At 45.3% G+C, this 10,446-nt stretch overlaps 1 pseudogene; it reads right to left on the minus strand.

Annotated features, from left to right (window-relative positions):
• Nucleotides 1-9,384: 9,384 nt before the first annotated feature.
• On the minus strand, nt 9,385-9,695 carry LOC116898057 (annotated as a pseudogene).
• Between the last annotated feature and the right edge of the window lie 751 nt (nt 9,696-10,446).

The raw sequence follows: 10,446 nt of genomic DNA on the forward strand, positions 1-10,446 counted from the left end.
TGGAATTAAAGGTGTGCACCACCACTGCCCACTGTCTCTTTTTGACAAGCCTTAAATCTTTCATTTTGAGGCATCATCTCTCTCTGAAGCCTAGACTGTCCCAGAGTTTACTATGCAGCCCAGGCTGGCCTCTAACTCCCAGTGATCCACCTGCCTCAGCCTCCCAAGTACTAGATGTTTCAGGTCCACACAGTCACACCCAGCTTAGTCTTGAGTCTTGTTATATCTCCTACCTCCCTACAGAAAACACAAAAAGTGAACCTGGTTCTCCAGATGCCCTGGAAACCTCTTCCACCGTATGTTCTACCACTGGGGGCGTTACTGCCAAGGCCACATTAGCCTAAGACGGTTAAGCAGCCTCAAATACCACTAGCCCCATGGTCACATGACACTTCACATTCAGGGTAGCAATAGAAAGTTTTTCTCTCCGAAGCCCCTCATTAGGTAAGAGCAGGCAAGGGCAAAAACCCTTCCTCCTTTTTATTTTCTTCCTAGAGTGGTTTTTTTCACTTCAACCGCCAGAGGGCGCTGGTCTTCAAAAAACCCAAGACTAGCAAGGTAGGGGAGTGCAGAATGCAGGGAGGGAAAACCCTTGGCAGTTCTCCGTGAATAATTTATACTGGTGAAATCTAACCACAGGCTTTAATACCACTTGTAAGTGGGTATCTTCTCCCCCAATGATAAAGAAGCCTCAAGCCATGCTTTCTGCAATTTGCCGTTTCTTCTTTTCTCTCAGCCGCTGTCTCCAGGCACTGGGAGACTTTCTCCAGAAGCTAAGCCCATACTTCTCACTTAGAGTGTGGTTCGTATCAGAAAAATGGGAGAAGCCAGGCCTTCCAGGAGCCAGACATTTGCGAGCTGGAAGGCTTCAGGACTGCAAGATAGCAAAGGACACCAGTCTTAGGGTTGCAAAGATCTTGCCTCTATCCAGACTTTGGCTATACCTCAGCCATTAATCATGTCATATCTAGCCATAGAACAAATTCATCGGGTCATGTAACATGCTAGCTCTTCACTCTGCACAACAGGAATGCATGACAAAGTGAGTTGTGTCCCCATGGTCCTCTTACCACCTTTTCAGGACATATGTATTGACACCAGTTCTTCGATGCTCTCCTACAGAAGCCTTGCCACTTATGTGAATTAAATTACTTCCTCCCTTAAAAAATAAAACAACTCATTTTTTAATTTGTCCAGCATCCTGCCAAACAATAAGAATGAAGTAAGGCTATATGAGATCCAGAAGCAAGATAATCAAGAAGGCAATGAAGGAGTGGGAGAGTCAAGAGAGATCCCGGAAGCAGGTAAGGTCGGAAATTGCTTAACAGGAAACACTATAATTGCTTATAGTGTGGGGAGTTATGCCTACCCATGCCCACTTGAATACCCGATGTCTTCAGACATGGCTTCTAAAGTCACATTTTGTTCTGCATAGAGAAAGCCCAGACACAATTTGTAGCCCAAAATGTTTTCAACAGTCTCTGTGCTAGGACCACTGAACAGGGACAGTTGTAAATCCCCGGACAGCTACATGCTGTCCTCGATGATCTTTCTGTCTAGCAAGGGACACAAACAACAAACAAGTGGTTACAACACCGTGAAATAAACACCACATGTGCTGAGACAAGTGTCACATGCTTAGGACTAGAGTTAAAGGAGATGTGGTTCTGGGCTTTGTTGTGACAGACTGCATCCTTTGTCACATGACATCGCCACACGCCAAGCTGACTGGCGTGGAACAAACCATCTTCCAGGTCCTATTCCCTGTCTTGTCGCATGGCCTCTGTACTTCAGATGGTCCTAAGGAGGAATCATAAATTGTGTTGTATGATGCTATGACAGTAAACAGATCCCAGGCTCATAAGATATGAAGAAAGATATATTTAACTCTTTATTCACCGTTTGTGTATCTTTTCTAAACATGTTTTTAATTTTTATTGAATTTTTTTAAATGTGGTTCTAGAATGTCTGGCCTTCTCATTATAAAATTTAGACTGCTTTAAAAACATGACAACTGCCAACCACTACAGCCACGTCAGGATCTGTCCCAGGCTTAATGTTAAAATAGCCAAGGCCTGGGAAAACCCTCATCCCTGAACAAACCACCACAATGGTTCTGAGCTGCATTCTTCATTATGCAGGGCATAGAAAAAAGTGAACCAAATCCAGGACTTAATCCCTGAAGTATGGATGCAGAAAATAGTTACTCCACAAGGCCCAGCTTGCCTCCTGGATATGAAGAGGAAACATGTAATATTTAATAAACACAAACATCCTTATGAATGACAGCAACATGATGTACAAGAAAACAAACTACCTACCACACACACTGAAGTTACCCAGAGTGAGTAGGAGGTGTGTATTTCTGGGAAAATGCATAGAGGCTGATAACACGGGCTCTCATGTAAGATATGTAATGTGACCTCCAATCATGACTTACCGCTTCTACTGCTGTGTGATTGGTCAGCTGCATAATCTGTAAATTAATTTCATTGGCTGTAAAACAATTAGGCTGTAAAACTTTGAAGTGTTCTCTACTTCAAGGTACTGGAAAGATGGTTCGGTTGGGGAAGTCCTTGCCGTGCAAGCCTGAGGGGCTGAGTTCAAATCCTCAGATCCCATGTAAAAGCCAGATGTAGTGACAGGTACCTTTAGTCTCAGTGTTGGCAAAGCAGAGGCAAGAGGGTTCCCAACGCCTGCTCAGCTGCTATTCTAGCTGAAGTGATGAGCTCCAAGTTCAGTAAACGACCCCCTCTCTGGAAAAGTAAAGAGGAGGCATGGCAAGAAGATCCAGAGGGTGAAGAGTGCTTGCCAAGCCAGCTGACTTCACGAGCTTGACCCTCAGAACCACATGAATGTGAGCAGAGAAAGTTAAATCCGCAAGGTTGTGGTCCCACTTCCACACTCATGCTATAGTATCATATCATATAGATCACACATACACACACACACACACACACACACATATATATATATCATATACACACATGCTAATGATGATGATAAACAGCTTTTTAAAATGCAGTACAGATTGTAGAAAATCAAGACATAAACTCACTCTCTCCTACACATACACAAGTTAGAGGCAGAGACAAAAAAAAAAAAATCCATCACAGTACACATAATATATACTCATTGATATCTATGAATAAAAGAAAAGGAGGAGGAGAGAAGGAGGAGGAGGAGAAAGAGGGGGAAGGGGAGGAGGGAGGGGAGGGGGAAGAGGAAAGAGGGGGAGGAGGAGAAGGAGATGGGGAGACGGAGAGATGGGGAGATGGGGAGATGGGGAGATGGGGAGATGGGGAGATGGGGGAAGGAGGAAGAAGAAGAAGGAAGAAGAAGAAGAAGAAGAAGAAGAAGAAGAAGAAGAAGAAGAAGAAGAAGAAGAAGAAGAAGAAGAAGGAGAAGAGGAAGAAGAAGCAGAAGAAGAAGAAGAAGAAGGAGAAGAAGGAGAAGAAGAAGAAGAAGAAGAAGGAGGAAGAAGAAGGAGAAGGAAAAGAAGGAAGAAGAAGAAGAAGGAAGGAAGAAGAAAAACTTGACATTGATTGCCTGGGTTGTCTCTGGCAATAGAGATAGTGGAGCCGTGAAGCCCTCTGGAAAACAATTTTGCATGAGATTTGAAGGAAGCCTTGTCTAGATCTTCCTGTGAGTGCTCCTCCAGCTCTGTCCATCCTGTTTGCTGACCATAGACTGGCTTACATGGTCACGGGCAGTAGCTGTTTGGCTTTCCAGATTCTAGTTGGATTTGCTGGCTACATTTTTCAGCTAATGATCTCTGATCTTTCAGGAGGTCCTATCTTGTCTCTTGACTCTGGGAAACATCCCCTGACCTCCCAAGTTTAAAATAACAAGAGTTGCTATGCAATTGCATGACCCACCTCGGGGTTCTCTGCCGTTCTTCAGAGACCCTAGCACACAATTTGCGAGTTATCCCTCTGAAAGTTTCTTCCAGTTGTCCCACTGAAGCTGCCTTTCGGATCTTGTGGAACTTTGACAGACAAAGAGGAGAGAGTTTTTGGGTCAGTGGTCCTAAGACAAGCATTTGGAAACCAGCTCTAGACAGGTCACATCAGAACCATTGAGAGAGCCCTTGAGAAATACAGATGTCTGATTCCAGCGGTGGCCGGCTGGGTCTCAGAACATATGGAAATCTGTAGGGAGTAGTTCCTCCTGCTGACACACAGTGTTAGTTACCACCAGGCCCTCCTCCTGCCTCAGAAGGGCTTTGGCTTCTTGTTTCCGTTCCTGTTGGGCCCTGGTTTCATTTTGAAATAAAACAAATCAATTCAGCCAAGCACTAGATAGGTTCCCAGAAAGACAACCTTCTTGGGTTGTTTTCTTCCGGTCTAAAATGGAATGTTGTTGGCCCTCAGTAAATGTTTCTGAAGAGTATACAGAATAAATAACTCACTAGGGATGATCACAGTAGTGGGCAGGGCTTAAATGAGATCGGGTGTGGGATGGTATCGATAAGCTCAGTATTTGATTAAGATGCAAACAGAAGGGTTGGGGATTTAGCTCAGTGGTAGAGCGCTTGCCTAGCAAACGCAAGGCCCTGAGTTCGGTCCTCAGCTCCAAAAAAAAAAAAAAGATGCAAACAGAAAAGATCTTAATGAGGAAGGCGAATTCACCAAAGCTGAGCTCTTGTACAATCTTGGCCCAGAGGTTCTAATGTGTCCTCTCTCGGTTCTTCAAAAGTCAGTCCTTCAAAGCCCACGCTAAAAGTCAAGATGTCATCAGGCAATGGTCAGAAACTCTTTGGTTCTTTTAAAAAAATTATTTTTACTATTTTGAGAGAGAGAGAGAGGGAGAGAGAGAGAGAGAGTTTGTGTGTGTGTGTGTGTGTGTGGTGTGTGTGTATGTTTGTGTGTGTTTGTGTGTTGTTGTGTGTGTGTGTGTGTGTGTGTGTTTGTGTGGGTGTGTGTGTTTGTGTGTGTGTGTGTGTGTGTGTATGTGTGGGTGTGTGTGTGTGTGTACGTGTGGTGTGTGTGTGTGTGTGTGTGTGTGTGTGTGTGTGTGTGTGTGTGTGTGTGTGTGTGTGTTGTTTGCCCTTAGACCTGGGTTGTAAGAAGTTGTAAACTGCTCCCAGGTACTTGGGACCTCTGAGGAGAGGTGCATGCTCTTGCCCCTGAGCCATTCCTCCAGCCCCTGTGAGGCAATTTTATTTTTTGTTAAACTGAACTTTGAGTTTTCATTCCCTTGGTGCATAGGAGGAACTCTGCTTGAAGTACTTAATATACTAGGCTTACCCCAGAGCTTCTTGAACATTTTCAAGTTGAGTGCCATTTCTGTGGAAATTCAAATAAAAGTTCATGGTGGGGCTCTCCCTCTCAGCCCTCAGCTGTTCCTAATGGCCCAAGAAAGCTTTTTCTTTGCTCCACTTTACCTTTCCCTGGTCTGCGAAAGGACCCGTTAACAAAAGCAGCTCTTGGCTCACCTTCTCATGACAATATAATCAGATAGATTCCTAATTGACCTCCTTTCAAGCCGAAACTAAACTGACTTGAATTCATCCACTAGGACGGCGTTCTGGAGTTAGAAGCGCAGTTTCCCAGCTCTTTCGACAATTCCTATGGTCTAACCCTTTGTCAATGAAAAATTTTCTGGATGACTTATGGCTGTCATTATGAAAATCAATGGTGGTATTTTAAACCCATTGGCTGCCTAAAGGGCAAGAAGGTAGTTAGGATGCCTTTCCCCTCCTGTGACTGGCCCCTAACCTGGTTCTTCTGTCTGCACGGCTGACATAGCCCACCGCTGTCAGGATGATTGCTCTCTAAGATACAAAATAAAAGTTCTCTGGGCAGGTGAAGAACCATTTTGTCTAAAAAAAAATGTATATGTCTTTTTGGTTTTTAAAACATCTATTAATGTTGTGTGTCTGTGTCATGTGTGTATGCATGTGAAAGAGAGGAGAGAAGGAGAAAGATTGTGTGTGTGTGTGTGTGTGTGTGTGTATGTGTCTATATGTCCTCTTTTAAGGCAGGTTCTCTCCCTGGCTATATAGCTTGAGTTGTCTTGGGAGTGTGAAACCTCAGTGACCTTGCTATTAAATCTCAAACCCTTGGACAAAAGGCTGAGGGGCCTACTTTACACATCAAAGTGGACCTGGCAGACAGGAGCTCCCCAGTTTTCTCAGTCCCTACCTGTTACAGGATGTGGCCAGCATACTCTGCCCTCTACCCATACCACCCCCACCGCCACCACCACCACCACCACCACCCACCACCACCACCACCACCACCACCACCACCACCACCACCACCACCACCACCACCACCACCACCACCACCATTAGGGGTTGGGCAGCCTTCCCCCAGATGTTCTTCCCTATATAATCCAGCCATTTTGGCTACTCCCCTTTTTTTACCTCTTGTCTACTGCTCTGCCTGATTCCCCTCTCTCCCCTCTCCCGTCCCTTCCCTTTCTGCTCAAATGGCTGAGGATTGTGTTCACTTTGGACCCTCCCAGCTCTCTCTCTCTCTCTCTCTCTCTCTCTCTCTCTCTCTCTCTCTCTCTCTCTCTGTCTCTGGCTATGCTCTCCCTTTTATCTACAATAAACTTTCTTCTCTCTCATACCCAGAAGCAGCCATGTCCTTCCTTATTTTATTTTTTTTTATTTTATTTTATTTTATTTTATTTTATTTTATTGTCAGCCACCTGGCTGGCTATGCAGTTGCTTGGATAGGGACTCTTAAGTGGTGACTCATCTCTGTAGCCCCTAGTTTGGGGGCCGGCTATTTTTAAGACAAGCCCTTGTTATGTAACCCAGAATGGCTTCAAATTCCTAACCCCTCACATTTGTCTCACAAATTCTGGGTTTACAAGCCTGTGCCTGTGAGCCCCTGCTATAAAATAAAGCAGTGAGGGGAGCTTTTGTGAGAGAACTCATCTCCGTCAGAGAAATGGTGTTCAATAAGAACATCCTAGGAGTCTGCAATAAACTAATTTGTTAGATGTCTAAAAATGTTTTCCAAGATTTGAAGAAAAGATTAAGATGTGTAAGATCAAGAAACTGGATCTGAGGACTGATCAGAACTGTTGACCACGTAAACAGAGGATTGACTGCTCCCAACCAAGGTCACCTAGGCTGGACGAACACCTTGCAAGGGTGGCTTGCGGTGCCCTTCGGAGGGACTCACAGAATTGCCAGACCTTGCAATCTCTAAAATTAGCCTGACTGACTAAATGTATTTGCACTCCTGCCCCAGGACAGGGAGATGACCAGGAGGGTTCTCAGGTTTCCTGATCATTTCAGGTCTCGGAAATGGAAGCGCTGTTTCTCCTAACTCCGCTTCCCAGGCAGCCGAGAGTTGCCCAGAGGTTCGCAGTAGGTGTGGCCTCTTGCAAAGCTTTGTTCTTTTTGGAAAGTCACAGAGCAGTGACGCTGTCTACCGTCTGAAACGAAAGCAGAGTTGTGAGAAGAAACTTCAGAGTTTTCATAAAGCGTTCAGTTGGAGCCTCTGCAAGCAGCTGTGCCCTGAAACGCGCTGGGCTGGCTCAGTTCCTGGGGTTCGGGTCTCTTAGAGGCACCTGAGACTCCCTTTCGCCTTGGACAGCAAAGAAGCATGGAGCATCAGGGGACAACAAACTGAAAAGTAAGGATTAGAATCCCCAGAATCGTCTTTAAGATAGCAAGTACGTGGATCTGTATACGAAGCACCTCACGCTGAGATGGAACCCCAAGGTTCCAATTTATCCTCGAACAAGCTCCAAGACCATCTTCTTCATAGTGTCTTTTGGTACGGATGTCTGCCCCACCTCTGTAGAGTGGATATTTGGATCTCTGCTGTTAGCCCAATACGTCAGGTTTGGAATAGTTGAGCGTGCTTGAAGTCCAATCCTGGGGCTACTTGGTGCTGATGTGGGAATGAGGTACAGGGGCTCGGCTAGGGTCAGGTGAAGCTTCAGAGCGTAAGAATGAGAGCTGCAGAGCCAGCAGCTTCCCACTGCAGATCCCCAGTCCTCGGCTAGCAGGGGCTGAGGTTGCAACAAAGGTGGTGATGCTACCAGTGGACCCTCTTCCGTAATGTTCTTTCTTATGTGTGTGTGTGTGTGTGTGTGTGTGTGTGTGTGTGTGTGTGTGTGTGTGCCTGTATGAGCCTGTATATGTATGTGTGTGTGTGTGTGTGTGTGTGTGTGTGTGTGTGTGTGCTGTGTGTCTGCCTGTATATCTGTTGTTATGTCTGTCTGTGTGTCTGTCTGTCTGTGTAGGTGCGTGCACCTATGACAACCTCAAACCTCAGATGCCATCCACAGAAACACTGTCCACTTCCTTTGAGACTGGGTCTGTCACTGGCCTGGACAGCCCTCAACAATTGGGCTGGCCAGTGAGTCCTAAGGAGCCTCGTCTCTGACTTGGAATGGCAAGTGCACACACACTGCCATCTCTGTCATTTTTACATTAATGCCAGGACCCAGACCCAGTTACTTCGTGTTTTCAAGGCATGAACTATCTCCCTGGCCCACCCTAAGATGTTCTGAGCACATTGTTTGATCCCTCGATGATGTGCTTCCCTTTGTAGAAAAACTGGATTCTGCATTTCTAGAAGCGAAGTATGGAGCGAACTCCTTGGTTACCCTCAAACTGATCAAACAAGGTACTTGTTACTGAGGAAACAAACTTTGTCTTCTTGGGACAGAAGGGCTGGTTGACTTAACTTGGTTGTCACTCCATCTGTTTCGAGGGGAAGATTCAGAAGCCCAGTCAGAATCAACTCTTGAAGCACTGACCACAACCCTCTCCCACATGGCATTCAAGGGGCTTTCTTGGCCCATTGACCTGTGAGACATGGGCTTTCAGCCGGGTCCTGGGAAGGAGGAAGGCGAAGAACACTAGCTTTTATAGGATCCCATTAAAGAGTTCCCAAAAACATGCTGCACTCGAAAGGGGCCCCACTGTCTCCAGTGCTTAGGCTGTCCTCTCCTGGAGACCTCCTGGAGAATGTTAAAATATTCAGAGGGGAAATCATTGCAGTTCCCTTTGCATATTTTATTTTATCTTATTTTATTTGTATGTATGTGAGCCTGCATGTGTGTAAGTGTACCATGTATATGCAAGAGCATGTGGAGGTCAGAAGAGGGTGTCAGGTCCCCTGAAATTGGGGTTATGAGCCACCTGCTATGGGCACTGGCAACCCAGCCTGGCTCTTCTGTAAGAGCGGCAAGCATTCTTAACTACTGAGCCATCTCTAGCCACTACCTAGCCGTTCTCTTGAGGAAAACCCAGACCACTAATTTCCCAAAGACACTTGCTGTCTCTCACACTCTGACTGCTGACTTTTTTTTATTCCACAGCTAGTATTTTATTCAGAGGGCAGTCTCATTACATGTGGTCCAAGAACATTCAAAGAAGAACTCAAATTGAAAGTTAACAATGGGTCTTCAAACATCATAGCCAACAATGCCATGTTTGCCTGTGATCTCTCCGATGTAGAACCATATCCACACCTCAGTGGCCACCAAACCGTTCGGCACAGCTTCCTGCACTGTGAGGTGTTTGAAGCCACCAGTTTTAGCCCTGTGAATTATTTTTTCATGCTCTGAATAGCTGTAGGGATTTCACCAGGGGTTAGGGGAGCCAGCTCAACCTTGGTGTGGTGCTAAAATATGGCCAATCAAGACTTTGAGTAAGTCACAGCAGCGGCCACCATTGACGGTGCCTTCTCTGCCAAGTTACAGGTGAACTTGGCCATGATCTAAGGTGGAAGGTACATCGCTCTGAAGCACTGGCTGAGTGTTGACTTCTGACATTTTTATACAGTGGCCTTTAAGCCAGTGCCATGGCCATCTCACTGGTGCAGGAGAAGCAGCCAAACATACCATGGATCATGGCCTCCAAAATTAGCGCCTGTGCACTGACAGGAAGGAGGGGATTTGCCAAGAATAGTAATGTTTAAAATACAATTGGAGACATCTTTAGTCCACAGGAATTTATTCTGGGTGTGTGTGGTGTCCCTGGTTGTTTGATTGTCTACTTGACATTACACAGAATATCTTAGTTAAGGTTTCTATGGCTGTGGTAATATATCAAGACCAAAAGAAAGTTTGGGAAAAAAATGTTTACTTCTGGGTTATAGTACCACATCAAAGTTCATCATCACAGGAAGTCAAGGTAGGAACTCAAGCAGGGCAGGAACCTGGAGGCAAGAACTAAAGCAAAAGCCATTGAAGAGGGGGCAACTTACTGGCTTGCATTTCTTATGCAACCCACGACTACAAACCCATCAATTGTCAATTAAGAAAATACACTCTAGATTTGCCTTCAGGCCAACACAGTAGGGACATTTCTCAATTGAGGTCTGTTATTAAAAAAAAAGACAAAAATTCTAGTTTGTGTCAAATTGACAAAACTAGCCAATGTGCTAGACTCATGTTCAATTGAAAAGTTGCCTTGATCAGATTTATCTGTAACCATGTCTGGTAGTTTGAATAAAAATAATAAAG

This window comes from Rattus rattus, chromosome 4, assembly GCF_011064425.1.
Source record: "Rattus rattus isolate New Zealand chromosome 4, Rrattus_CSIRO_v1, whole genome shotgun sequence".
NCBI lineage: Eukaryota > Metazoa > Chordata > Mammalia > Rodentia > Muridae > Rattus > Rattus rattus.